The sequence below is a fragment of the Globicephala melas genome, chromosome 3 (assembly GCF_963455315.2).
Source record: "Globicephala melas chromosome 3, mGloMel1.2, whole genome shotgun sequence".
Classification (NCBI taxonomy): Eukaryota; Metazoa; Chordata; class Mammalia; order Artiodactyla; family Delphinidae; genus Globicephala; species Globicephala melas.
The window spans coordinates 121272428-121299466 of record NC_083316.1 but is presented as its reverse complement, the minus strand read 5'-3'; the positions used below and the strand labels follow the sequence as shown (position 1 = coordinate 121299466).

Below are 27039 nucleotides of genomic sequence, written 5' to 3'. Positions count from 1 at the left end.
CCTGTCAACATCCAATCAGAGTTGAATGGACAATGGAAAGGTGAATTCCATTTGTCCTTCTTACTGTGCATCTGGAAACTACTATCTGTGCTCATCCTCCTCCATGATCAATCCTGCACCTGTTTTCAGATTATGTCAAGGTTTCAGAGCTCCATTTAAACAGAGTATTACTCTGAGCCTCCATGTTTGTCTGACTCAGTCACCTTACATGGAAAAAAAATAACGAAAATAAAAACCTTAAAAAGGATTCTCTAAAAATATCTGCAAAGTCATTCTAATAAACTCTAACATTCTGTTAACTGCAGACCCATTATCTCCCCCCTCTGTTTTGGTTCATGAGTGACTATCATGGCAAGGGGATTGCAAACTGCTAACAAGACTCAGGGATAAGTTTTGGCATCAGAAGCTGAATTATTATTATTTTTTTTAACATCTATATTGGAGTATAAGTGCTTTACAATGGTGTGTTCGTTTCTGCTTTATAACAAGTGAATCAGCTATACATATACATATATCCTCATATCTCTTCCCTCTTGCATCTCGCTCCCACCCCCCATCCCTAAACCACCCCTCTAGGTGGTCAAAAAGCACCAAGCTGATCTCCCTGTGCTATGCGGCTGCTTCCCACTAGCTATCGGTTTTACATTTGGTAGTGTATGTATGTCCATGACACTCTCTAACTTTGTCCTAGCTTACCCTTCCCCCTCCCCATGTCCTCAAGTCCATTCTCTAGTAGGTCTGCGTCTTTATTCCTGTCCTGCCCCTAGGTTCTTTGTGACCATTTTTTTTTAATCCCATATATATGTGTTAGCATACAGCATTTGTTTTTCTCTTTCTGACTTGCTTCTCTCTGTATGACAGACTCTAGGTCTGTCCACCTCATTACAAATAGCTCAATTTCGTTTATTTTCATGGCTGAGTAATATTCCATTGCATATATGTGCCACATCTTCTTTATCCATTCAACTGTCGATGGACACTTAGGTTGCTTCCATGTCCTGGCTATTGTAAATACAGCTGCAGTGAACATTGTAGTGCATGACTCTTTTTGAATTATGGTTTCCTCAGGGTATATGCCCAGTAGTGGGATTGCTTGGTCGTATGGTAGTTCTATTTGTAGTTTTTTAAGGGCGCTCCATACTGTTCTCCATAGTGGCTGTATCAATTTACATTCCCACCAACAGTGCAAGAGGGTTGCCTTTTCTCCACACCCTCTCCAGCATTTATTGTTTGTAGATTTTTTGATGATGGCCATTCTGACTGGTGTGACAAGATATCTTATTATAGTTTTGATTTGCATTTTTCTAATGATTAATGATGTTGAGCATTCTTTCATGTGTTTGTTGGCAATCTGTATATCTTCATTGGAGAAATGTCTATTTAGGTCTTCTGCCCATTTTTGGATGGGGTTGTTTCTTTTGTTGATATTTAGCTGCATGAGCTGCTTGTAAATTTTGGAGATTAATCTTTTGTCAGTTGTGTCATTTGCAAATATTTTCTCCCATTCTGAGGGTTGTCTCTTCGTCTTGTTTATGTTTTCCTTTGCTGTGCAAAAGCTTTTCAGTTTCATTAGGTCCAATTTGTTAAATTTTGTTTTTATTTCCATTTCTCTAGGAGGTGGGTCAAAAGGGATCTTTCTGTGATTTATGTCAGAGTGTTCCGCCTATGTTTTCCTCTAAGAGTTTTATAATATCTGGCCTTACATTTAGGTCTTTAATCCATTTTGAGTTTATTTTTGTGTATGGTGTTAGGGAGTGTTCTAATTTCGTTCTTTACATGTAGCTGTCCAGTTTTCCCAGCACCACTTATTGAAGAGGCTGTCCTTTCTCCACTGTACATTCCTGACACCTTTATCAAAGATAAGGTGACCATATGTGCGTGGGTTTATCTCTGGGCTTTCTATCCTGTTCCATTGATCTATATTTCTGTTTTTGTGCCAGTACCATACTGCCTTGATTACTGTAGCTTTGTAGTATAGTCTGAAGTCAGGGAGCCTTATTCCTCCAGTTCAGTTTTTCGTTCTCAAGATTGCTTTGGCTATTCGGGATCTTTTGTGTTTCCATACAAATTGAGAAATTTTGTTCTAGTTCTGTGAAAAATGCCAATAGTAGTTTGATAGGGATTGCATTGAATCTGTAGATTGCTTTGAGTAGTAGAGTCATTTTCACAATGTTGATTCTTCCAATCCAAGAACATGGTATATCTCTCCATCTATTTGTATCATCTTTAATTTCTTTCATCAGTGTCTTATAGTTTTCTGTATACAGGTCTTTTGTCTCCTTAGGTAGGTTTATTCCTAGGTATATTATTCTGTTAGTGGCAATGGTAAATGGGAGTGTTTCCTTAATTTTTCTTTCAGATTTTTCATCATTAGTGTATAGGAATGCAAGAGGTTTCCATGCATTAGTTTTGTATCCTGCCACTTTACCAAATTCATTGATTAGCTCTAGTAGTTTTCTGGTAGCATGTTTAGGATTCTCTATGTATAGTATCATGTCATCTGCAAACAGTGACAGCTTTACTTCTTCTTTTCCACTTTGGGTTCCTTTTATTTCCTTTTCTTCTCTGATTACTGTGGATGAACCTTCCAAAACAATGTTGAATAATAGTGGTGAGAGTGGGTAACCTTGTCTTGTTCCTGATGTTAGTGGAAATGCTTTCAGTTTTTCACCATTGAGGATGATGTTGGCTGTGGGTTTGTCATATATGGCCTTTATTTTGTTGAGGTAAGTTCCCTCTATGTCTACTTTCTGGAGGGTTTTTATCATAAATGGGTGTTAAATTGCATTGAACGCTTTTGCTGCATCTATTGAGATGATTGTATGGTTTTTATTCTTCAATTCATTAATATGGTGTATCACATTCATTGATTTGCCTATATTGAAGATTCCTTGTATTCCTGGGATAAACCCCACTTGATCATGGTGTATGATCCTTTTAATGTTTTGTTGGATTCTATTTGCTAGTATTCTGTTGAAGATTTTTGCATCTATGTTCATCGGTAATATTGGCCTGTAGTTTTCTTTCTTTGTCTGGTTTTGGTATCAGGGTGATGGTGGCCTCATAGAATGAGTTTGGAGGTGTTCCTCCCACTGCTATCTTTTGGAAGAGTTTGAGAAGGATAGGTGTTAGTTCTTCTCTAAATGTTTGATAGAATTCGCCTGTGAAGCCATCTGGTGCTGGGCTTTTGTTTGCTGGTAGATTTTTAATCACAGTCTCATTTTCAGTGCTTGTGATTGGTATGTTTATATTTTCTGTTTCTTCCTGGTTCAGTCTCGGAAGGCTGTGCTTTTCTAAGGATTTGTCCATTTCTACCAGGTTGTCCATTTTATTGGCATAGAGTTGCTTTTAGTAATCTGTCATGATCCTTTGTATTTCTGCAGTGTCAGTAGTTACTACTTTTTCGTTTCTAATTCTATTGATTTGAGTCTTCTCCGTTGTTTTTCTTGATGAGTCTGGCTAATGGTTTATCAATTTTATTGATCTTCTCAAGGCACAAGCTTGTGGGCTTCCCTGATGGTGCAGTGGTTGAGAGTCCGCCTACCGATGCAGGGGACATGGGTTCGTGCCCCGGTCCAGGAAGATCCCATATGCCACGGAGCAGCTGGGCCCGTGAGCCATGGCCGCTGAGTCTGTGCGTCTGGAGCCTGTGCTCTGAAACGGGAGAGGCCACAGCAGTGAGAGGCCCACGTACTTCCAAAAAAAAAAAAAGCACCAGCTTTTACTTTTATTGATCTTCCCTATTGTTTCCTTCATTTCTTTTTCATTAATTTTTTTTCTTTCCTATAACTCTATTTTGTTTATTCTTTTTTTTTTTTTTTTTCCCAGAGGGCAAACCTTTTAATGCCAGCCATGGCTGGTTTCATCAGTTCAAGGTTAGAGCCAAACTTCACAATGTAAAAGTAAGTGGAGAGGCAGCAAGTGCAGATAGGGTAGCTGTCCAGGAACTTCCGGAAACACTTTGAGAAATTATTGATGATGCTGTGTATTTACCGAAGCAGGTTTTTTTTTTTTTTTTTACATCTTTATTGGGGTATAATTGCTTTACAATGGTGTGTTAGTTTCTGCTTTATAACAAAGTGAATCAGTTATACATATACATATGTTCCCAAATCTCTTCCCTCTTGCATCTCCCTCCCTCCCACCCTCCCTATCCCACCCCTCCAGGCTGTCACAAAGCACCGAGCCAATATCCCCGTGCCATACGGCTGCTTCCCACTAGCTATCTACCTTACTACGTTTGTTAGTGTGTATATGCCCATGACTCTCTCTCGCCCTGTCACAGCTCACCCTTCCCCCTCCCCATATCCTCAAGTCCGTTCTCCAGTAGGTCTGTGTCGTTATTCCTGTCTTACCTCTGGGTTCTTCATGACATTTTTTTTTTCTTCTTAAATTCCATATATATGTGTTAGCATATGGTATTTGTCTTTTTCTTTCTTACTTCACTCTGTATGACAGAGTCTAGGTCTATCCACCTCATTATAAATAGCTCAATTTCGTTTCTTTTTATGGCTGAGTAATATTCCATTGTATATATGTGCCACATCTTCTTTATCCATTCATCCAATGATGGACACTTAGGTTGTTTCCATATCCAGGCTATTGTAAATAGAGCTACAATGAACATTTTGGTACATGACTCTTTTTGGATTTTGGTTTTCTCAGGGTATATACCCAGTAGTGGGATTGCTGGGTCATATGGTAGTTCTATTTGTAGTTTTTTAAGGAACCTCCATACTGTTCTCCATAGTGGCTGAACCAATTCATATTCCCACCAGCAGTGCAAGAGGGTTCCCTTTTCTCCACACCCTCTCTAGCATTTATTGTTTCTAGATTTTTTGATGATGGACATTCTGACTAGTGTGAGATGATATCTCATTGTAGTTTTGATTTGCATTTCTCTAATGATGAATGATGTTGAGCATTCTTTCATGTGTTTGTTGGCAGTCTGTATATCTTCTTTGGAGAAATGTCTATTTAGATCTTCTGCCCATTTTTGGATTGGGTTGTTTGTTTTTTTAATATTGAGCTGCATGAGCTGCTTGTATATTTTGGAGATGAACCTTTTGTTAGTTGCTTCATTTGCAAATATTTTCTCCCATTCTGAGGGTTGTCTTTTGGTCTTGTTTATGGTTTCCTTTGCTGTGCAAAAGCTTTTCAGTTTCATTAGGTCCAATTTGTTAAATTTTGTTTTTATTTCCATTTTCTAGGAGGTGGGTCAAAAGGGATCTTGCTGTGATTTATGTCACAGAGTGTTCTGCCTATGTTTTCTTCTAAGAGTTTGATAGTTTCTGGCCTTACATTTAGGTCTTTAATCCATTTTGAGCTTACTTTTGTGTATGGTGTTAGAGAGTGATCTAATCTCATACTTTTAAATGTATCTGTCCAGTTTTCCCAGCACCACTTATTGAAGAGGCTGTCCTTTCTCCACTGTACATTCCTGACACCTTTATCAAAGATAAGATGACCATATGTGTGTGGGTTTATCTCTGGGCTTTCTATCCTGTTCCATCTTTCTGTTTTTGTGCCAGTACCATACTGTCTTGATTACTGTAGCTTTGTAGTATAGTCTGAAGCTAGGGAGCCTGATTCCTCCAGCTCCTTTTTTCGTTCTCAAGTTTGCTTTGGCTATTCGGGGTCTTTTGTGTTTCCATACAAATTGTGAAATTTTTTGTTCTAGTTCTGTGAAAAATGCCATTGCTAGTTTGATAGGGATTGCATTGAATCTGTAGATTGCTTTGGGTAGTAGAGTCATTTTCACAATGTTGATTCTTCCAATCCAAGAACATGGTATATCTCTCCATCTATTTGTATCATCTTTAATTTCTTTCATCAGTGTATTATAGTTTTCTGTATACAGGTCTTTTGTCTCCTTAGGTAGGTTTATTCCTAGATATTTTATTCTTTTCATTGCAATGGTAAATGGGAGTGTTTTCTTGATTTCCATTTCAGATTTTTCATCATTAGTGTATAGGAATGCCAGAGATTTCTGTGCATTAATTTTGTATCCTGCTACTTTACCAAATTCATTGATTAGCTCTAGTAGTTTTCTGGTAGCATGTTTAGGATTCTTTATGTATAGTATCATGTCATCTGCAAACAGTGACAGCTTTACTTTTTCTTTTCCACTTTGGGTTCCTTTTATTTCCTTTTCTTCTCTGATTACTGTGGATGAACCTTCCAAAACAATGTTGAATAATAGTGGTGAGAGTGGGTAACCTTGTCTTGTTCCTGATGTTAGTGGAAATGCTTTCAGTTTTTCACCATTGAGGATGATGTTGGCTGTGGGCTTGTCATATATGGCCTTTATTATGTTGAGGAAAGTTCCCTCTATGCCTACTTTCTGCAGGGTTTTTATCATAAATGGGTGTTGAATTTTGTCAAAAGCTTTCTCTGCATCTATTGAGATGATCATATGGTTTTTCTCCTTCAATTTGTTAATATGGTTTATCACATTGATAGATTTGCGTATACTGAAGAATCCTTGCATTCTTGGAATAAACCCCACTTGATCATGGTGTATGATCCTTTTAATGTGCTGTTGGATTCTGTTTGCTAGTATTTTGTTGAGGATTTTTGCATCTATGTTCATCAGTGATATTGGCCTGTAGTTTTCTTTCTTTGTGACATCCTTGTCTGGTTTTGGTATCAAGGTGATGGTGGCCTCGTAGAAGGAATTTGGGAGTGTTCCTCCCTCTGCTATCTTTTGGAAGAGTTTGAGAAGGATAGGTGTTAGTTCTTCTCTAAATGTTTGATAGAATTCGCCTGTGAAGCCATCTGGGCCTGGGTTTTTGTTTGTTGGAAGATTTTTAATCACAGTTTCAATTTCAGTGCTTGTGACTGGTCTGTTCATATTTTCTATTTCTTCCTGATTCAGTCTTGGCAGGTTGTGCATTTCTAAGAATTTGTCCATTTCTTCCAGATTGTCCATTTTATTGGCATAGAGTTGCTTGTAGTAATCTCTCATGATCTTTTTTATTTCTGCAGTGTCAGTGTTACTTCTCCTTTTTCATTTCTAATTCTGTTGGTTTTAGTCTTCTTTCCTTTTTTCTTGATAAATCTGGCTAATGGTTTATCAATTTTGTTTATCTTCTCATAGAACCAGGTTTTAGTTTTATTGATGTTTGCTATTGTTTCCTTCATTTCTTTTTCATTTATTTGTGATCTGATCTTTATGATTTCTTTCCTCTGCTAACTTTGGGGGTTTTTTGTTCTTCTGTCTCTAATTGCTTTAGGTGTAAGCTTAGGTTGTTTATTTGAGATGTTTCTTGTTTCTTAAGGTAGTATTGTATTGCAATAAACTTTCCTCCTAGAACTGCTTTCGCTGCATCCCATAGGTTTTGGGTTGTTGTGTTTTCATTGTCATTTGTTTCTAGGTATTTTTTTATTCCGTTTTTGATTTCTTCAGTGATACCTTGATTATTAAATAGTGTATTGTTTTGCCTCCATGTGTTTGTATTTTTTACACAATTTTTCCTGTAATTGATATCTAGTCTCATAGCGTTGTGGTCGGAAAAGATACTTGATATGATTTCAATTTTCTTAAATTTACCAAGCCTTGATTTGTGACCCAAGATATGATCTATCCTGGAGAATGTTACATGAGCTCTTGAGAAGAATGTGTATTGTGTTGTTTTTCAATCAAATTTCCTATAAATATCAATTAAGTCCATCTTGTTTAATGTAACATTTACAACTTGTGTTTCATTATTTATTTTCATTTTGGATGATCTGTCCATTGGTGAAAGTGGTGTCTTAAAGTCTCCTTGTATGATTGTGTTACTGTCGATTTCCCCTTTTAAGGCTGTTAACATTTGCATTATGTATTGAGGTGCTCCTATGCTGGGTGAATAAATATTTACAATTGTTATATCTTCTTTCGGGATTGATTCCTTAATCATTTTGTAGTGTCCTTCTTTGTCTCTTGTAGTAGTCTTTGTTTTAAAGTCTATTTTGTCTGATATAAGAAATGCTACTCCAACTTTCTTTTGATTTCCATTTACATGGAATATCATTTTCCATCCCCTCATTTTCAGTCTGTATGTGTCCCTAGGTCTGAAGTGGGTCTCTTGTTGACAGCATATATACGGGTCTTGTTTTTGTATACATTCAGCCAGTCTGTGTCTTTTGGTTGGCGCATTTAATCCATTTACTTCTAAGGTAATTATCGATATGTATGGTACTATTACCATTTTCTTAATTGTTTGGGGCTTGTTATTTTAGGTCTTTTCCTTCTCTTGTGTTTCCTGCCTAGAGAGGTTCCTTTAGCATTTGTTGTAAAGCTGGTTTGGTGGTGCAGAATTCTCTTAGCTTTTGCTTGTCTGTAAAGGTTTTAATTTCTCTGTCAAATGTGAATGAGAGCCTTGCTGGGTAGAGTCAACTTGCTTGTAGGTTTTTCCCTTTCATCACTTTAAATATGTCCTGTCACTCCCTTCTGGCTTGCAGAGTTTCTGCTGAAAGATCAGCTGTTAATCTTATGGGGATTCCCTTGCATGTTATTTGCTGCTTTCCCTTGCTGCTTTTAATATTTTTTCTTCGTATTTGATTTTTGATAGTTTGATTAATATGTGTCTTGGCGTGTTTCTCCTTGGATTTATCCTGTATGGGACTGTCTGCACTTCCTGGACTTGATTAACTATTTCCTTTACCATATTAGGGAAGTTTTCAATTATAATTGCTTCAAATAATTTCTCATTCCCTTTCTTTTTCTCTTCTTCTTCTGGGACCGATATAATTTGAATGTTGGTGCATTTAATGTTGTCCCAGAGGTCTCTGAGACTGTCCTGAATTGTTTTCATTCTTTTTTCTTTATTCTGTTCTGTAGTAGTTATTTCCACTATTTTATCTTCCAGGTCACTTATCTGTTTTCTGCCACAGTTATTCTGCTATTGATTCCTTCTGGAGAATTTTTAATTTAATTTATTGTTTTGTTCATCATTGTTTGTTTACTCTTTAGTTCTTCTAAATCCTTGTTAAACATTTCTTTTATTTTCTCCATTCTATTTCCAAGATTTTGGATCATCTTTACTATCAGTATTCTGAATTCTTTTTCAGGTAGACTGCCTATTTCCTCTTCATTTGTTAGGTCTGGTGGGTCTTTACCTTGCTCCTTCACCTTCTGTGTGTTTCTCTGTCTTATCATTTTGCTTAACTTACCATGTTTGGGGTCTCCTTTTTGCAGGCTGCAGGTGTGTAGTTCCTGTTGTTTCTGGTGTCTGCCCCCAGTGGCTAAGGTTGGTTCAGTGGGTTGTGTAGGCTTCCACTAGTTGGTGGAGGCGACTAGTGCCTGTGTTCTGGTGGATGAGGCCGGATCTTGTCTTTCTGGTGGGCAAGTCCACGTCTGGTGGTGTGTTTTGGGGTGTCTGTGACTTTATTATGATTTTAGGCAGCCTCTTTGCTAATGAGTGGGTTTGTGTTCCTGTCTTGCTAGTTGTTTGGCATAGTGTCCAGCACTGTAGCTTGCTGGTCGTTGTAGTGGAGCTGGGTCTTGGCATTGAGATGGAGATCTCTGGGAAATTTTTGCTGTTTGATATTACGTGGAGCTGGGAAGTCTGCTGGACCAATGTCCTGAACTCAGCTCTCCCACCTCAGAGGCACAGGCCTGACGCCTGGCCGGAGCACCAAGATCCTGTCATCCACACAGCTCAGAATAAAAGTGAGAAAGGAAAGAAAGAAAGAAAGAGAGAGAGAGAGAGAGAGAGAGAGAGGTAGGGAGGTAGGGAGGGAGGAAGCAAGGAAGGAAGGAATGGAGGGAAAAAATAAAATGAATAAAAAGTTATTAAAATAAATAATTATTAAAATAAAAAATTTTTTTTAAGTATTAAAAGAAAAAGAGAGCAGCCAAACCAAAAACACAAATCCCACAATAATTAAAAGTGCTAAAAAGTATGCTAACAAAAGAAAGGGAAAAATATATATATATCGTTGTTCCCAAAGTCCACTGCCTCAATTTTGGGATGATTTGTTGTCTATTCAGGCATTCCACCGATGTAGTGTACATCAGGTTGACTGTGGGTATTTAATCTGCTGCTGAGGCTGCTGGGAGAGATTTCCCTTTCTCTTCTTTGTTCGCACAGCTCCCGGGGTTCAGCTTTGGATTTGGCCCCGCCTCTGAGTGTAGGTTGCCTCAGGGCGTCTGTTCTTCGCTCAGACAGGATGGGGTTAAAGGAGCAGCTGCTTCAGGGGCTCTGGCTCACTCAGGCCACGGGGAGGGACGGGCACGGATGCGGGGTGAGCCTGTGGTGGCAGAGGCCAGTGGGATGTTGCAGCAGCCTGAGGCGCGCCGTGCGTTCTCCCAAGGAAGTTGTCCCTGGATCCCGGGACCCTTGCAGTGGCGGGCTACACAGCCTACCCGCCAGGGAGGTGTGGAGAGTGACCTGTGTTCACACACAGGTTTCTTGGTGGCGGCAGCAGCAGCCTTAGCGTCCCATGCCCGTCTCTGGGGTCCGTGCTGTTAACTGCGGCTCGCGCCTGTCTCTGGAGCTCGTTTAGGCGTTGCTCTTAATCCCCTCTCCTTGCGCACCCCGAAACAATGGTCTCTTGCCTCTTAGGCAGGTCCAGAGTTTTTCCCGGACTCCCTCCCAGCTAGCTGTGGCGCACTAGCCCCCTTCAGGCTGTGTTCACTCAGCCAATCCCAGTCCTCTCCCTGCGATCCGACTGAAGCCCGAGCCTCAGCTCCCAGTCCCGCCCGCCCCGGCGGGTGAGCAGACAAGCCTCTCGGCCTGGTAAGTGCCGTTCGGCATCGATCCTCTGTGTGGGAATCTCTCCGCTTTGCCCTCTGCACCCCTGTTGCCGTGCTCTCCTCTGCGCCTCTGAACCTTCCCCCTCCGCCACCCGCAGTCTCCGCCCACGAAGGGGCTTCTAGTGTGTGGAAACCTTTCCTCCTTCACGGCTCCCTCCCACTGGTGCATGTCCTATTGTTTCGTCTCTGTTTTTTCTTTTTTCTTTTGCCCTATCCAGGTACGTGGGGAGTTTCTTGCCTTTTGGGAGGTCTGAAGTCTTCTGCCAGCATTCAGTAGGGGTTCAGTAGGAGTTGTTCCACATGTAGATGTATTTCTGATGTATTAGTGGGGAGGAAGGTGATCTCCACGTCTTACTCTTCTGCCATCTGAAGCTCCCCTCAGAAGCTGTGATCCTGAATGAAGTCTTCAGGCTAAAGAGAAAAAATTCAAAACACTCTTCTAAATTAATTAGATCCATCAAATTTCATAGCACTTGGATTTTCTATGTTGAAGCTGATATTCACACTTTAAACATGTACCCCTAGTTTCATCTGTTTTGTCCTTTGTTCTTTTGGGGTCTATGGTGGCTGGTGGTAATGTAGGTGTGGAGAAGACACACCTTCTTGGCTTGCCATAAATGAAGGTCAATGGTCTTATTTCTTCTCAAAGCAATATAGGCATTCAGAAATGTGTTACTACTTGAGCAAATGTAAGCAGAGGCTCTCAGTTCATAGGGCCCATTTTTCTTGGGGATAATTATGTAAATAACTGGAACTTAAACAGATTTCAATTGCTATTACTTGAACATGCATACTTGAGTAGGGTTTTTCATGACTGAGAAAATAAATCTGAGGCCTGTGCATTTGCAGCATTCAGTAACATAAATGCTCATTTCTGAACTGTGATTGTATGTTGTTTCACAGCTCTTGCTGATACATGCTCAATTCCTGTCATGGCTTTGGGCTGATTACATTTCTATAAACTATGCAGATTCTAGGCATGGCCAATGTATAACAATGAGGCATATATATATATATATATATATATATATATATATATATAGTGTGTGTGTGTTAGCTAGATGTAAACTTCCATCAGATATTTGACTAAAATACATTTTTCTAAATGTTTAAAGCCATATTTGCCAGTTTAGATTCAAATTTGCTAATGTAAAGAGACAATTTTCCAAGCAAACGTGTGCACTTTTCTCTTTTGACTGAAAGTGGACATGTCCAGGGAGCACTGATTTTGTTGCAAGCAGTGATATAATAGAGAAGGAACCACAGAAATTAGGGCAGGGGGAGTGTGATTGGCAGTTTGATCAGGACTAAAATCCACACAGAGATTGGAAGTTATCTCTTCTGGCAGAAAAAATCAAAGAAACAAAACCAAAAGCAAAGAGCTGGCAACATGCAGAAGATAGACAGATAGTTAGGTAAGCAGATGATAGATAGATAGATAGATAAATAGAGAGATAGATAGAAAGACAGAGATAGACAGATAGATAGCCACAGGGATATTGTAATTTCCCACTTTTTTCTATTCCATTAAGACTATTAGATGTGAGTACCCACTTTTTTCTATTCCACTAAGACCATTAGATGTAAGTAGCATATTTTAGAATAGCAGGGAGCCAGGAAAGAGCTATGATAATCCCTAGGTATAGGAATTACTTAAAATGTCTGAAATCCTTTGCCCTACCCCCTCCCCATTGTCTTTAAGAAAAAGTCCCTTGTCCCTCAAGTGGCTGTAAGTCCTGAGATGATCCAGTTCCTACCTACTCTTTAGCCTCATTTGTGACTTTCTTTAACAAATTATTCTGCTTCTGTCAAACTGACATTCTTTCAGTTCCTTGCATGGCCATATCCTCCATGGAATCTGAGTATTCACACAACCTAATATTTCTGATTGATGACCCTGTTCTCTCCTCCCACGCTTATACTTTCACATAGTAAAATGCTATTTGTCTTTCAGGTTTCAGCTCAAGAGTCACTTTCTCAAGGAGGCCTTCCCTGATCTTCCATCTCCCTGATGAGTCGAGGCCTCCCCACTATGTGTTCCTATAGCAATCTAAACTTCTCCTTCACAGCACTCATTGCTATTGAAACCACCTCTTTAAAGTCTGTCTTTTCTATTATACTGTGAGCTCCATGTGTTCATTGCAATATCCAAGAAACTCGCCTGGTTTGTGACCAAATTTTTGAATGTATCAAGAAGTGAAGCCAAGTAGAGAGGCTCCAGGGAAAGTGAACACTTGTATGTAAAACGTGAGGAATAATACATACTTACAGGTTGTTGTTGAAATAAGTCACGTAAAACATCTACTGAAGTTTCTGGTAAATGGGCTAGTCAATTTGTAACTTTCCTCCCATATACTTTAAATCATCTCTAGATTACTTATAATACCAATGTAAATGCTATGCAGATAGTTGTAAATACAATGTAAATGCTGTATAAATAGTTGCTGGCACACAGAAAGTTCAAGTTTTGAATTTTGGGAATTTTTTTCCAAACATTTTCAGTGCATGATTGGTTGAATCACTGATATGGAACCCATGGATATGGGCTAAATATATATATATATATATATACACACACACACACACACACATAAAATCTTGTTAAAACAGCATGAAGGACCTTGAAAATAAAGGGCCTGTCTACCCTTCCAACCTCATCCATTGTGGCTTTCCCACATTCTCTTTACTCATTCTTTTCTGGTCTTCTTGCTGTCTCTCAGAGAATCATGCCCCTTGCCATAAGAAACAAGTTCCCTAATATTCTCTAACAATCCCTACCTTTCCTATTTAACTCTTAAATATTTTTCACTTCTCAGCTCAGATGTCACTTACACTTGGAAGTCACCTACCAACCACAGGCTAGTTTAGATCTCACTGCTCTATATTCTGTTTACCCTGCAACTTACCTATGATTTGCTTATCACAATTGCAATTTTGTATTTATTTGTGTGATTTCCTAATTGTCAAACTTTCTCATTATAAGATTCACAGAAGCAGGCACCAAGTCTTGTTATATTCACCATTGTCCAGTGAGCCTGATACATGTTTGTGTTCATGAATGAATACACATATGTCTCCACTATCTGGTACTTGTGATAGAAGGGGTACATTTCTGGTTTAGAAACAAACTTCACTCAAATTTCTTCAGTGTGGTTGTTGAAGATGTTAAATTCATGGAGGCAGATATAGGCTCTTCTTGTGAACCTCTATGTAACTGAAACCAAAGATGCTGTTGGTTTTGTATTCACAGCTGAGGGTAAAAATCAAAGGCTGGCTTTTTAAAGTGAACTTAACTTTGGAGCTGAATATGGATTTTAGTTGTATTGTAAGTCTCTCATCAAGATCTAGGAAAGATATTCCTTAATCTTGGATATTTTCCCCCATAAATCACTCTTGAGAAATTATTTAGCTAAATCATGAAGCAGAATTTTATCTGTCCTAGTAGAAGTTACCAATAAAGCAGTTCATCTCATAAGGCATAAAAATTCTGGTGAAAGGATTAGAGAAGAAATGTTAGCACAAACAGAACAAAGGAGTTTTGATTTGTACTAGGCAATCATAAAGGGAGTCTAAATCCTAATGAATCTTTTGCTTTCTTTGGAAGCAACTGGCCTGTTAGGCATTTAATACTCCAGTCCCATGTGGTAGAAGCAGTAACAGTTTTCTACACAACCAACATGTTTTTTACGCAGGTGTGAACAGATGAAATTGTACATCTGAGCACAGATGAGATGAAAAAATAAACCATTGAAAATCTGAGCTAAAAATGGCCATATCCATTTGGCATAAGCAAACATAATACCATGGGAAATGACACAGGATATTAAGTTCAGCAGTTTCCCTCCAGCCTGGGACTCATGTCTTTGCTTCTTTGAGGTAGTATGGTGGTTATTTTTGGGGATGTATGAAAGGTTTTTTCCTAAAGCTTCTCTATTATTTCCTCTACATAATAAAACCCCTGGTCCTACAGAGAATGTAGATGCCCCAATTTTTTTTTTTTTTTTTTTTGCGGTACGCGGGCCTCTCACTGCCATGGCCTCTCCCGTCGCAGAGCACAGGCTCCGGACGCGCAGGCCCAGCAGCCATGGCTCACGGGCCCAGCCACTCCGCGGCATGTGGGATCTTCCCAGACCGGGGCACGAACCCGTGTCCCCTGCATCAGCAGGCGGACTCTCAACCACTGCGCCACCAGGGAAGCCCGGCCCCAAAATTAATTGAGTTCATTATTATGATTGGACAATAGCTTTCCACTAATGCACCTTTGTTTTTCCACTTTTTTTCCCACTAATCACCATTTGAGATTAAGAAGTTTAATGTCTTTTGTCATAAAAAGCAACATGTTAAATGAGTTCCTTGGAAGAAGGAGTAGTAGTAGATTTTAAAGAACACTTATTAACTTATAAAAATTGACACCAACCGCGTTAGAGATACATGGGAGATGGAAAAAAATAAAAGACCAAACAAAGTTAATGATAATTTAAGAACTGTTTTCTATTAATCTTTTTTTTTTTTTTTTTGCGGTATGCAGGCCTCTCACTGTTGTGGCCTCTCCCGTTGCGGAGCACAGGCTCCGGACGTGCAGGCTCAGTGGCATGGCTCACGGGCCCAGCCGCTCCGTGGCATGTGGGATCTTCCCGGACCGGGGCACGAACCCGTGTCCCCTGCATCGGCAGGCGGACTCTCAACCACTGTGCCACCAGGGAAGCCCCCTAATCATTTTTTTTAATAAGGAAAAATCCCATGTATATATTTGTTTGAGTAAGCCATATACAGTCATTTGTGATTACAGGAATTATATGGATTGTTTCCAAATATTTATGCCAGAAATTACAAATCAAATAAAGCTTATTACACCCTTCATGGGGCTTGAAACAATACTATGAAAATAGTCACCCACACCTGAGCTCACATCAAAATGCATTTTTTTCTAGGGTTGCACTGCCACTCCACCCTAGTTTGGTTGGGTGCCTTTCAATTCCATGCTCACAGCAGAATATCCTTTATGCATATGGCCTGCAATGAGACTTTTACTATTCCAGCGCTCATGTTCTGGGTTCCCAGCCATGTCTGCAGGGTGAACTTCTCTACCTCCAGAAAAGTTAGAGATGGAAGTCTTTCTTCTGCAGTCACATGCTACTTATTCACATGTTCTTTGGGTTCTTTTGTACAATCACATATATTTTCGTTCAGTCTTGAGTACAGTTGGCCCTTTATCTTTAAAATACTCATTCTAATACAAGTGGTAAAGTTTAGTTTGTCCTATATCTCTGTTACAAATTTTAGCCTGGAAAACCAGTACAGCCCCCACAAAACACCATCCACTTGTCATGTAGACCTTTGGTTGTTGTTTCTCTTATGGTTTCTCCTTTTTTTTTTTTTTTTTTTTAGAATAAATCTAAATTCCTTACTATGATTTACAAGGCCCTAAAGGATCTGGCCCTGGTATCTTCCCTAATATATTTCCTGCCTCTCTTCTCCTTTCCTGCTGAACTCCAGTCTTCTTTCATTTTTCAAATAGATTTCCTTTTTCCTGCCTCAGATCTCTTTCTTCCTTTGCTTGGAACATGATTACCTCCAACCTTCACATGTGAGTCTCCTAGATAAAAATTAATATTCTCAAGGATGCTTTTCCTGTTAATCCTGCCTATAGTAGATTCATTCTTTTATAGTACTATGACAATATATAATTAATTCATTTGTTTATTCATTTTTTGGTTTGAATCTCCTAGTGAAATACAAATTCCATAAAAGCAGTGCCTATACATGCTTGACCGTCACAGTCAAGATCCCAGCACCTATGGTGTCTTGCATTAGTAGTTATTTGATAAGTACTTTTGTGAACTTGGGAATGTTAGGAATAACTTCTTAGCTAAGATAAAGTCTTCTTCATTTGAAGAAAATTCTTTTAAGCAAAAAATGAAATTTAAAAAACTGATAAAGTGCATTGTGATATCAACATCTCCATCTAAGAAAGGAGTATATGACCTGTACTGCATAGTGACATCTGCCTGTAAACTCCAACTTTGTATTTAATTGTATTATATCTCATAAACAATTACAGCATAGGAAGAGAGCTACTCATCCTGGGAACTAGGGACAAAGTGATACCAAACTTAGCTCTTAGCATGGGCTGTAAGTCCCTCAAGTGAGGCATGAACTCAAAGCTTGGAAAGTGCTATAAGATATGACATTTTGTTTTAGTGTCTGTCGGCTACATCCTCAGTCCTGGCATGATGCTGGCACGTTATAGGCTCTCAAATATAAATGAATCCATGCAACATCTCACAACTTGGTAATCTTTATTTATAATTAAGCTATTTTTTTATTGAAGTTAGTCATCTTTTTCTTGCTAAAACAACATATTGCTGATTTTATATCAAAAGTCTGTAGGGAAACACGATTCACTTTACAGCCAGTTTTGCTGAAATATATTGGCCCTGCAAAGCAAGAGACATTTACACTTTGAAATATGCATTGTCATTTATGCTTCAAAAACACAGTCGTTTTCCTTAGCTGTTTCTTGGCTTAATCAGTCCCCAAAGTTGAATAAATGAAAGGAATGGAATGTGTATGAGCATTAAACTACAGTCTAGCAAGGTGACTTTTACTCTGTTCTCCTGCAATTATTAGTGAGCCACTGTTTTGTCTAGATAATTATTTGTCTCATGGATTATCATTGGATTATGAAGTAAAGTGATTCCATGAAAAAGAAAAATGTTCCCAGTTTAAAGTCTTCCCAAACTCTTAAGTAAAAATGCTGTTACAACATTATTTCACCTGTTAAATTTCTGAAATTAAAAACAGAAAAGTAATACGAAGTAATGGTAAGACTGCTATAGATATGGTATTCTAAAATATTGCTAGTGGGAGGGAAAATTGCTATAACAATTTTGAAAGCAATTTAACTATATGTACCTTAAAATTGTTACTGTGTTAGGAGCTAGTAATACCACTTCTAGGAGTTAATAAATACAGATACAGTTGTATTTCTAAAGGTTTATATATAGAAACGCTCATCAAAGCATTAGTAAGGATAACAAAAAGGAAACAATATGTTGTCTAAATATTAGGGATACAGCAGTATAAATAATGACACATGCCTATGATTTAATTCTGAATTGCCATTCAAATGAAAGTTTATGCTTAGAAAGACTATTTAAGGATATAGGGGAAATGCTCAGTTGGTAAAGTTAAGTGAAAAAGGTAGGATATTAAGAGTAAATAGAAGAGGTAAAAATCTCTTTTGTGGAATCTAGCCTGTAGATTTGTTTAGTTTAGCTTGCATGGTGTTAATTGTTTTAACTAGTTGCCAATATTTTAAAAACCAGGATATACCTCTTTAAAAGAACCTTATTTTCAGGTCCTCCCTAAAATCCTGGAGATTTGGCACATTCAGGCCACACCCACCTGGAAGCATCAGTGGTCTGGAGATGAGGAGGCTCAGCTCCCTGAAACCTGGCCTGTGCTTCCTGGTTGGTCACAATCCCCAGCATGCCTGACCGTTGCCCCTCACCCATTGCCTTACTGGCTTGTGAGCTCTTGGCTCTTATGCATCATGATCAGTTTTGCAAAATATGTATGCGTATTCGTGAAATGTTTCCAAAACTTCTCTCAGGGTGGTAGGATGATAGGCGAGTTCCATTTTCTTCTTTATAGTTTTTGTATTTTCCAAATTGTATAACAAAAAGTTATTGTATTTCTGATTAGAAAACAATGACTTATTTATTTTCATTTTTAAAAATTCAAATATAGTTGATTGAAAATATTATATTAGTTTCAGATGTACAGCATTGTGATTCAGTACTTTTACAGATTATACTCCGTTAAAAGTCATTACAAGATAATGGCTATAATTTCCTGTGTTATAGAATATATCCTTATTGCTTATCTGCTTTATACATAGTTTATATCTTTTGATCCCACAACTGTAGTTTGCCCTTCTACCCTTTCCTCTCACCTTTGGTAACCACTTGTTTGTTTTCTGTATCTGTGAGTCTGTTTCCATTTTGCATATATATTCGTTTGTATTATATTTAGATTCCACATATAAGTGATAGCACATAGTATTTGTCTTTCTCTTGTGTGACTTATTTCACTAAGCATAATATTCTCTAGGTCCATACATGTTGGTGCAAATGGCAAAATTTCATGATTTTTTATGGCTGAGTAATATTCCATTGTATATATGTACTGCTTCTTCTTTATCGATTACCCTGTTGATGGACACTTAGGCTGCTTGAATATCTTGGCTATTGTAAATAGTGTTGCTATGAGCACTGGGGTGGACATATTTTTTCAAATTAGTGTTATGTGTTTTTTTTTTCCGGATATATACCCAGGGGTGGAATTGCTGGATCATATGGCGGTTATATTTTTAGTTTTCTGAGGAACCTCCATACTGTTTTCCATAGTGGCTCTACCGATTTACATTCTCATTAACAGTGTACAAGGGTTCCCTTTTTTCCACATCCTTGCCAACATTTGTTCATTTTGATCATAGCCATATTCTATCAGAAATTAGGAGATATCTCATTGTTTTGATTTGCATTTCTCTGATGATTAGTGATGTAGAGCATTCTTTCAGGTGCCTGTTAGCCATCTGCATGTCTTCTTTGGAAAAATGTCTATTTAGGTCTTCTGTCCATTTTTTGTTTGGGTTTTTTTTTTTAATGTTGTATAAGCTGTTTTTATATTCTGGATATTAGGCCCTTGTCGGTCATATCATTTGCAAATATTTTCTCCCATTCTGTCAGTTGTCTTTTCATTTTGTTGATAATTTCCTTTGCTGCTCAAAAGCTCTTAAGTTTTATTAGGTCCCATTTGTTTATTTTTGCCTTTATTTCGTTTGCCTTAGGAGACAGATACAGAAAAATATTGCAACAATTTACATTAAAGAATGTTCTATGTTTTCTTCAAGGAGTTTTATGGCTTCAGGTCTTACATTTAGGTCTTTAATCCATTTTGAGTTTATTTTTGTGCTAAGTGTGAGGAAATGTTCTAATCTAATTCTTTTACATGTAGCTGTCCAGTTTTCCCAGCACCACTTATTGGAGTCTCTCTTTTCCTCATTGTATGTTCTTGCCTCCTTTGCAATAGGTTAATTGACCATAAGTATGTGGGTTTATTTCTGGGCTCCCTTTTCCACTCCACTGGTCTCTGTCTCTTTTTGTACAAGTACCATGCTTTTTAAATTAGCTGTAATATAGCGTGAAGTCTGGGAGTGTGATACCTCTAACTCCATTCTTTTTTCTGAAGGTTGCTTTGGCATTTTGGGGTCTTTTGTCGTTAAATATGAATTTAAGGATTATGTGTTGATTCTATGAAAAATAACATGGGTATTTTGATAAGGATTGCATTAAAACTATAGACTGCTTTAGGTAGTATGGCCATTTTAACAATATTATTTCTTCCAATCCAAGAATATGCCAAGAGTATGGGGTATCTTTCCATTTCTTTGTATCGTCTTCAAATTCCTGCATCACTGTTTTATAGTTTTTAGAGTATAGGACTTTCACCTCCTTGGATAAGTTTATTCCTAGGTTTTTAATTATTTTTGATATGATTTTAAACAAAATTGTTTTCTTCCTTTCTTTTGCTGACAGTTATCAGAGTATAGAAAAGCAACCAATTTCTGTATATTAATCTTGTCTCCTGACACTTTGGTGAATTTATTAATCCTAATAGCTTTTAGGTGGAGCCTTTAGGGTTTTCTATATAAAGTATCTTGTCATCAGAAAATAGTGACACTTTTACTTCTTCTTTTCCAATTTAAATGCCTTTTTATTCTTATCGGACTTCTCTGGCTAAGACTTTCAAAATATGTTAAACAGAAGTGAAACTGGGCATCCTTGTCTTACTCCTGAATTTAGAAGAAAGGCTTTCAGTTTTTCACCATTGTGTATGTTAGCTGGGTTTTTTTCATAAATGGCCTTAATTATGTTGAGATATGTTTCCTCTGTACCTACCTTGATGACAGTTTTTGTCATGAATGGCTGTTGAATTTTGTCACATGCGTTTTCTGCATCTATTGAAATTATCATGTGATTTTTGTCCTTTCTTTTGTTAAGGTGGTGTACCACGTTGATTGATTTACCAATGTTGAACCATCCTTGTGTTTCTGGAATAAACTGAACTTGATCAAGGTACGTGATCCTTTTTATATATTGTTGGATTCTGTTTGCTAATATTTTGTTGAGGACTTTTGCATCTATATTCATCAAAGGTACTGGTCTGCAATTTTATTTTTCTGTAGTGTTTTTGGTTTGGGTATCAGAGTAATGGTGGCCTTGTACAATGAATTTGGGAGTGTTTTGCCCTCTTCAATTTTTGAGAATATTTTGAGAAGGACAGTTATTAGTTCTTTTTATATGTTTGATAGAATTCCCATGTGAAGCTGTCCAGTCATGGACTTTTGTTTGTTGGGAGTTTTTTTAATTTATAAGTTCAATTTCACTACTAATGATTGATCTGTTCATTTTGTCTGTTTCTTCCTGATTAAGTCATGGTAGGTTGTATGTTTCTAGAAATTTGTCCATTTCTTCTAGGTTGTCCAATTTTTTGGCATAGAACTGTTCATAGTATTCTCTAAGGAGTTTTTGTTTCTCTGTGGTATCAGTTGTTATTTCTCCTCTCATTAACAAGTATATTTTTTCTATTGATCCCTCCATCCTTATGTAATGCTCTTCTTTGTCTTTTCTTATAGCCTTTGTCTTAAAGCCTATTTCATCTGATATGAGTATTACTACCCCCACTTTCTTGTCATTTCCATTTACATGAAATATCTTTTTCCATCCCCTCACTTTCAATCTGTATGTGTCTTTAGCCCTCAATTGAGTGTCTTGTAGGCAGCATTATGAAGGGTCTTGTCTTTTTATCTGATAAGCCACTTTATGTCTTTTGATCAGAGCATTTAGTACATTGATATTTAAAGTAATTACTGATAAGTATGTACTTATTGTCATTTTATTACATGTTTTTGGTTGTTTTTGTAGGTCTTTTCTGTTCATTTCTTCTTTTTGTTTCTTTTGTGGTTTGAAGGAAACTTTGGTTAACTTTAGTAGTATGTTTGTATTCCTTTCTTTTTAGTTTTTGTGCATTTAGTTTAGGTTTTTGATTTGTGGTTACCACGAAGTTTATATATGTTGACCCATAGTTATACCTACTTGTTTAAACTGGTAGTTATTTTAAGTTCAAACACATTCTAAAAGATCTACCTTTTTTACTCCCATCCCCCATATTTTGTGTTTTGATGTCTTATTTTATATCTTCATGCTTATCCCTTTAATGTAGTTATAGTTGCTTTTACAATTTTTTCTTTTAATCTACATACTGGCTTGTTTAGGTGGTTGATCCTGAGTCTTTATTATATATTTGCATTTCCTTGAGGGATTTTCCCTTTCCTATAGATTCTTACTTTTTTATTTATAGAAGACCCTTTAACATTTCTTTTAGAGTAGGTTTAGTATTGCTGATTTCTTTTAGTTTTTCCTTATCTGAGAAATTCTTTTTCTTTTCACTTATTCAGAGACATTTATTTTTTTAAGATTTTTATTGGAGTATAATTGCTTTACAATGGTGTGTTAGTTTCTGCTTTATAACAAAGTGAATCAGTTATACATACATATATGTCCCCATATCTCTTCCCTCTTGCATCTCCCTCCCTCCCACCCTTCCTATCCCACCCCTCTAGGTGGTCACAAAGCACCGAGCTGTTCTCCCTGTGTGATGCAGCTGCTTCCCACTAGCTATCTATTTTACGTTTGGTAGTGTATATATGTCCATGCCACTCTGTCACTTTGTCCCAGCTTACCCTTCCCTCTCCCCGTATCCTCAAGTCCATTCTCTAGTACGTCTGTGTCTTTACTCCTGTCTTGCTCCTAGATTCTTCACGACCATTTTTTTTTTCAGATTCCATATATATGTGTAAGTATACGGTATTTGTTTTTCTCTTTCTAACTTACTTCACTCTGTATGACAGTCTGTAGGTCCATCCACCTCACTACAAATAACTCAGTTTCGTTCCTTTTTATGGCTGAGTAATATTCCATTGTATATATGTGCCACATCTTCTTATCCATTCATCTGTTGATGGACACTTAGGTTGCTTCCACGTCCTGGCTATTGTAAATAGAGCTGCAATGAACATTTTGGTACATGACTCATTTTGAATTACCGTTTTCTCAGGGTATATGCCCAGTAGTGGGATTGCTGGGTCAAATGGTAGTTCTATTTTTAGTTTTTTAAGGAACCTCCATACTGTTCTCCATAGTGTCTGTACCAATTCACATTCCCACCAGGAGTGCAAGAGTGTTCCCTTTTCTCCACACCTTCTTCAGCATTTATTGTTTCTAGATTTTTTGATGATGGCCATTCTGACCGGTGTGAGATGATATCTCATTGTAGTTTTGATTTGCATTTCTCTAATGATGTTGAGCATTCTTTCATGTGTCTGTTGGCAATCTGTATATCTTCTTTGGAGAAATGTCTATTTAGGTCTTCTGCCCATTTTTTGATTGGGTTGTTTGTTTTTCTAATATTGAGCTGCATGAGCTGCTTGTAAATTTTGGAGATTAATCCTTTGTCAGTTGCTTCATTTGCAAATATTTTCTCCCATTCTGAGGGTTGTCTTTTCGTCTTGTTTACGGTTTCCTTTGCTGTGCAAAAGCTTTTCAGTTTCATTAGGTCCCATTTGTTTATTTTTGTTTTTATTTCCATTTCTCTAGGAGGTGGGTCAAAAAGGATCTTGCTGTGATTTATTTCATAAGAGTTTTCTGCCTATGTTTTCCTCTAAGAGTTTTATACTGTCTGGCCTTACATTTAGGTCTCTAATCCAGTTTGAGTTTATTTTTGTTGAGAAATTCTTTATCTCTCCTGTTCTAAATTATATCCTGCTGTAGAGTATCTTCTGTTGGGATTTTTTTCCCTTTCACTACTTTAAATATATCATGGCCCTTCTGGCCTGCAAACTTTCTGCAGAGAAATCAGTTGATAGTCTTATGGGGATTTCCTTGTATATGACTCTTTGTTTTTCCCTTGCTGCCTTTAGAATTCTATCTTTACCCTTTGCCACTTTAAATACGGTATGTCTTGGTGTGTGTCTATTTGGGTTCATCTTGTTTGGGACACTCTGTGCTTCCTATACCTGAAAATCTCTTTCCTTCCTCAGGTTTGGGAAGTTCCAGCCAAGATTTCCTCAAATACATTTTTGATACACTTCTTTTTCTCTTCTCCTTCTGGAAACCCTATAATGCAGTTGTGGAGCACTTTAATGTTATCCCAGAGATCTCAACAGATTGCTTCTTTTTTTCATTTGTATTTCTTTCTGCTTTTCTGATTGGGTGATTTTCATTATTCTCTCTTCCAGCTCACTTATGCATTATCATTTAGTGTGCTGTTCATTCCTTTTAGTCTTTTTTTTTAAAAAAAATTTAGCTATTGAATTATTCATTCTTGATTGGGTATATTTTAAATATTTTTTTAGTTCCTTATTAAAAATATTCACTGTTTAGATCAATTCTTTTCCCTAATTCAGTTAACATTCATATTACCAATGTTTTGAATTCTTTATCTGGTAAATTACTTATTTGTTTCATTATTTTTTCAGGGGTTTTCTCTTGCTTTTTCAATTGAGTAGTTACTCCACATTTCCATTTTGCTTCATACTGTCTCTATGAATTTAGGTGAAATGGTTACCTACTGTGGTCTTGAAGTGGTGTTCTTGTGTGGGAGTGTCCTTGTACAGACTGTGTGTGACCAGTGCCTTCTATGGGAGAGTTGGATTTGATGTGGATGTCAGTCCTGTTTTTCTTCAGAGTGTGCTGGCAGCTATCACATTGGTAGGGGGTTGAGCTGGAGAAGGAGGGGCTAGAGCCAGTGCTGGGTGTGAGTAGGAACTTCCTATCTTGTCAGGGGTGGGGTCTGATCCCAAGTTGCTGAAGCAGACGTCCTGAGTGTTGGGCTCTAGCTGGCTTTGTTCCATTTAAGTGTGCATTTTTCTCTCTCCCTGCACTGGGACCTTTGCCCTAGAGGAGGGAAGTGCTGAAGCAAGTGGGGCTCCTACATAGACAGAGGTCTGATGCGCTGCCTCTGTAGGTGTCTGCAGCCCTACTCAGAGGCAGCCTCAGGTGCAAGTCTTCTTTGTCTCTCAATGCTGATCACTGCCCTCTGGCTTCCGTCACCCCTGCTCTCTTGTGGAACTGATCCACAGGGCTGCTGCATCCCATGTGGACTCTTGGCAGGTATTAGGAGGTTAGCTGTGGTGAAGGGGCCACCATCAGAGATTGGGCAGTTTCTGAGGTGCCACTTGAGTAAACACCAGCAATGACCACCACCACCCTACCCAGGCTCTGCCCAGGGACCAGGTCACCTTTGTGTCCCATGGTCGAGTGTTTTCCCCAGTTGTGGATGCCCCAGGTCCATTGCTGCACTGTGGCATGGAATGAATGGCTTGTGGCAAGGTGTTTCTGGGAAACCTGGCAGCAGGTAGGGCAGACCCCTCTCCACCGTGCCTCAAGGGCTAGCCCACATGTGTGCTCCTCATGAGTGGAGTCCAGGCTTCCCCAGCAGCACTCCAACCAGCCAAGGGGGCTTGCCTTCTCCTCCACATAGGACCCCAAGACTGGGACACCCAACCTGTGCCTCGACCCACTCACTCCTTAGGGTTGGTGTCTGTAAGCTCCTTTTTCTTCTGAGTCCCCTCCCAGGGGCACAGGTCCTGACACGACTACTTTTCTTCCCTCCCTACCCAGTTACCTGTGGCTCTTTCTTACAGCATTGGTTGTCCAGGAGTCTTTCTGCCAGGTTCCAATCAGTTTTCTGTAGAATTGTTCCACATGTGGCTGTATTTTAGATGTGTTCATGGGGAGAGATGAGCTCCATGTCCACTTACTCTGCCATCTTGACCTCCCCAGACAAATGACTTATTTTTTAAATGTAAATCATTAAACACCACAGAGCCCCATGTGAAACAATTATAAATGGCAGATATTAACATTAATCTTAAGGAAAATTACATTCCTGAGGCCCTTAGCCAAAATAATGGACCAGGTTATTGATGCTTTATTCATGCAGTGTTTTTTCCCATTATTTAATAAAAATAGATTATTGAAATCTAAATGATATGAAACAGTCTTACTAGACTAAATTCCTTTTGTTTGCTTGAACAGTGTTATAACTTCACCTCAATTCTAAATAAATAATAGCCTCACCTTTAAGAAAACCATTTTGCTCACTGTTCAAGTAGTAAATGTTTCTGATAATAACAGTCAAAGGAATGAAACTGTTATCATTCATATCTTTGTGTGAAAGATCTGTTACATTTTTATTAAAATACTAGTGGATTAGATAAACTAACTGCAGTGGAAGGAATATGCAATATCCCTGAATTGGTGATATTGAACTCCTCCCTTCCCAGTTTTATTGAGATATAATTGACATACAACATTGTATTAATGTAAGGTATACATAATGACTTGGTATACGTTTATATGGCGAAACAATTACCACAGTAAGTTCAGTTAATATCCATCACTACACATAGTTATAAGTTGTTTTTTTGTGTGTGTGATGAGAACTTTTAAGTTCTACTCTATTAGAAACTTTCAAATAACAGTATTGGTAAACATAGTAACCCTGCTGTATATTACATCCCCAACACTTCCTTATAACTGGAAGTTTGAACCTTTTGACCATCTTCATCCATTTCCCTACCCCTCACCTCCTGCCTTTGTCAATCACCAACCTATTCTCTGTTTCTATGAGTTCTTTTTTTATTCAGATTCCACATGTATGTGAAATCATACAGTGTTTTTCTGTCTGGCTTATCTCACTTAGCATAATGCCTTCAAAGTCCATTTACGTTGTTGCAAGTGGCAGAATTTTCTTCTTTTTTATGGCTGAATATTATTCCACATTATTAATAATATCTCTATCTCTATAAACATATACATATATATTCAAAAATGCCAAGGCCAAGTAACACAGAGAAGGTTGAGTAACTCTTCTCGATCAAAAATACATTGCAATTAAATGCAATGTGTGATTCCTAATTTTGATCTTGGACCCGTCAGAAAAATAGTTATAAAGGTCATTTGTTGGAACAATTTATAAGACTTGGAATATGGCCCATTGCAATAGATAATGGTATTACATCAATATAAAATTTCCTGATTTTTTATGATTGCATTATGGCTACGGAAGAGAATGTCCTTACTCTTTTATAACATACCGTGAAATAGATTAGTAAAGGAACATATTATCTCCTACTTACCCTTAATAGGTTCAGAATAAATAATTTGCGT

At 37.9% G+C, this 27039-nt stretch overlaps 1 protein-coding gene across 1 annotated transcript in view; it reads left to right on the top strand.

Moving 5' to 3' along the window:
- Positions 1 to 27039, top strand: part of PRELID2 (PRELI domain containing 2) — a 703347-nt gene that overhangs the window by 602503 nt on the left and 73805 nt on the right. Inside the window, exon 11 of the transcript XR_009563301.1 lies at positions 20809 to 20883. The gene's annotated coding sequence lies outside the window, so the exon portion shown is untranslated. The remainder of the gene's footprint in view (positions 1 to 20808; positions 20884 to 27039) is intronic.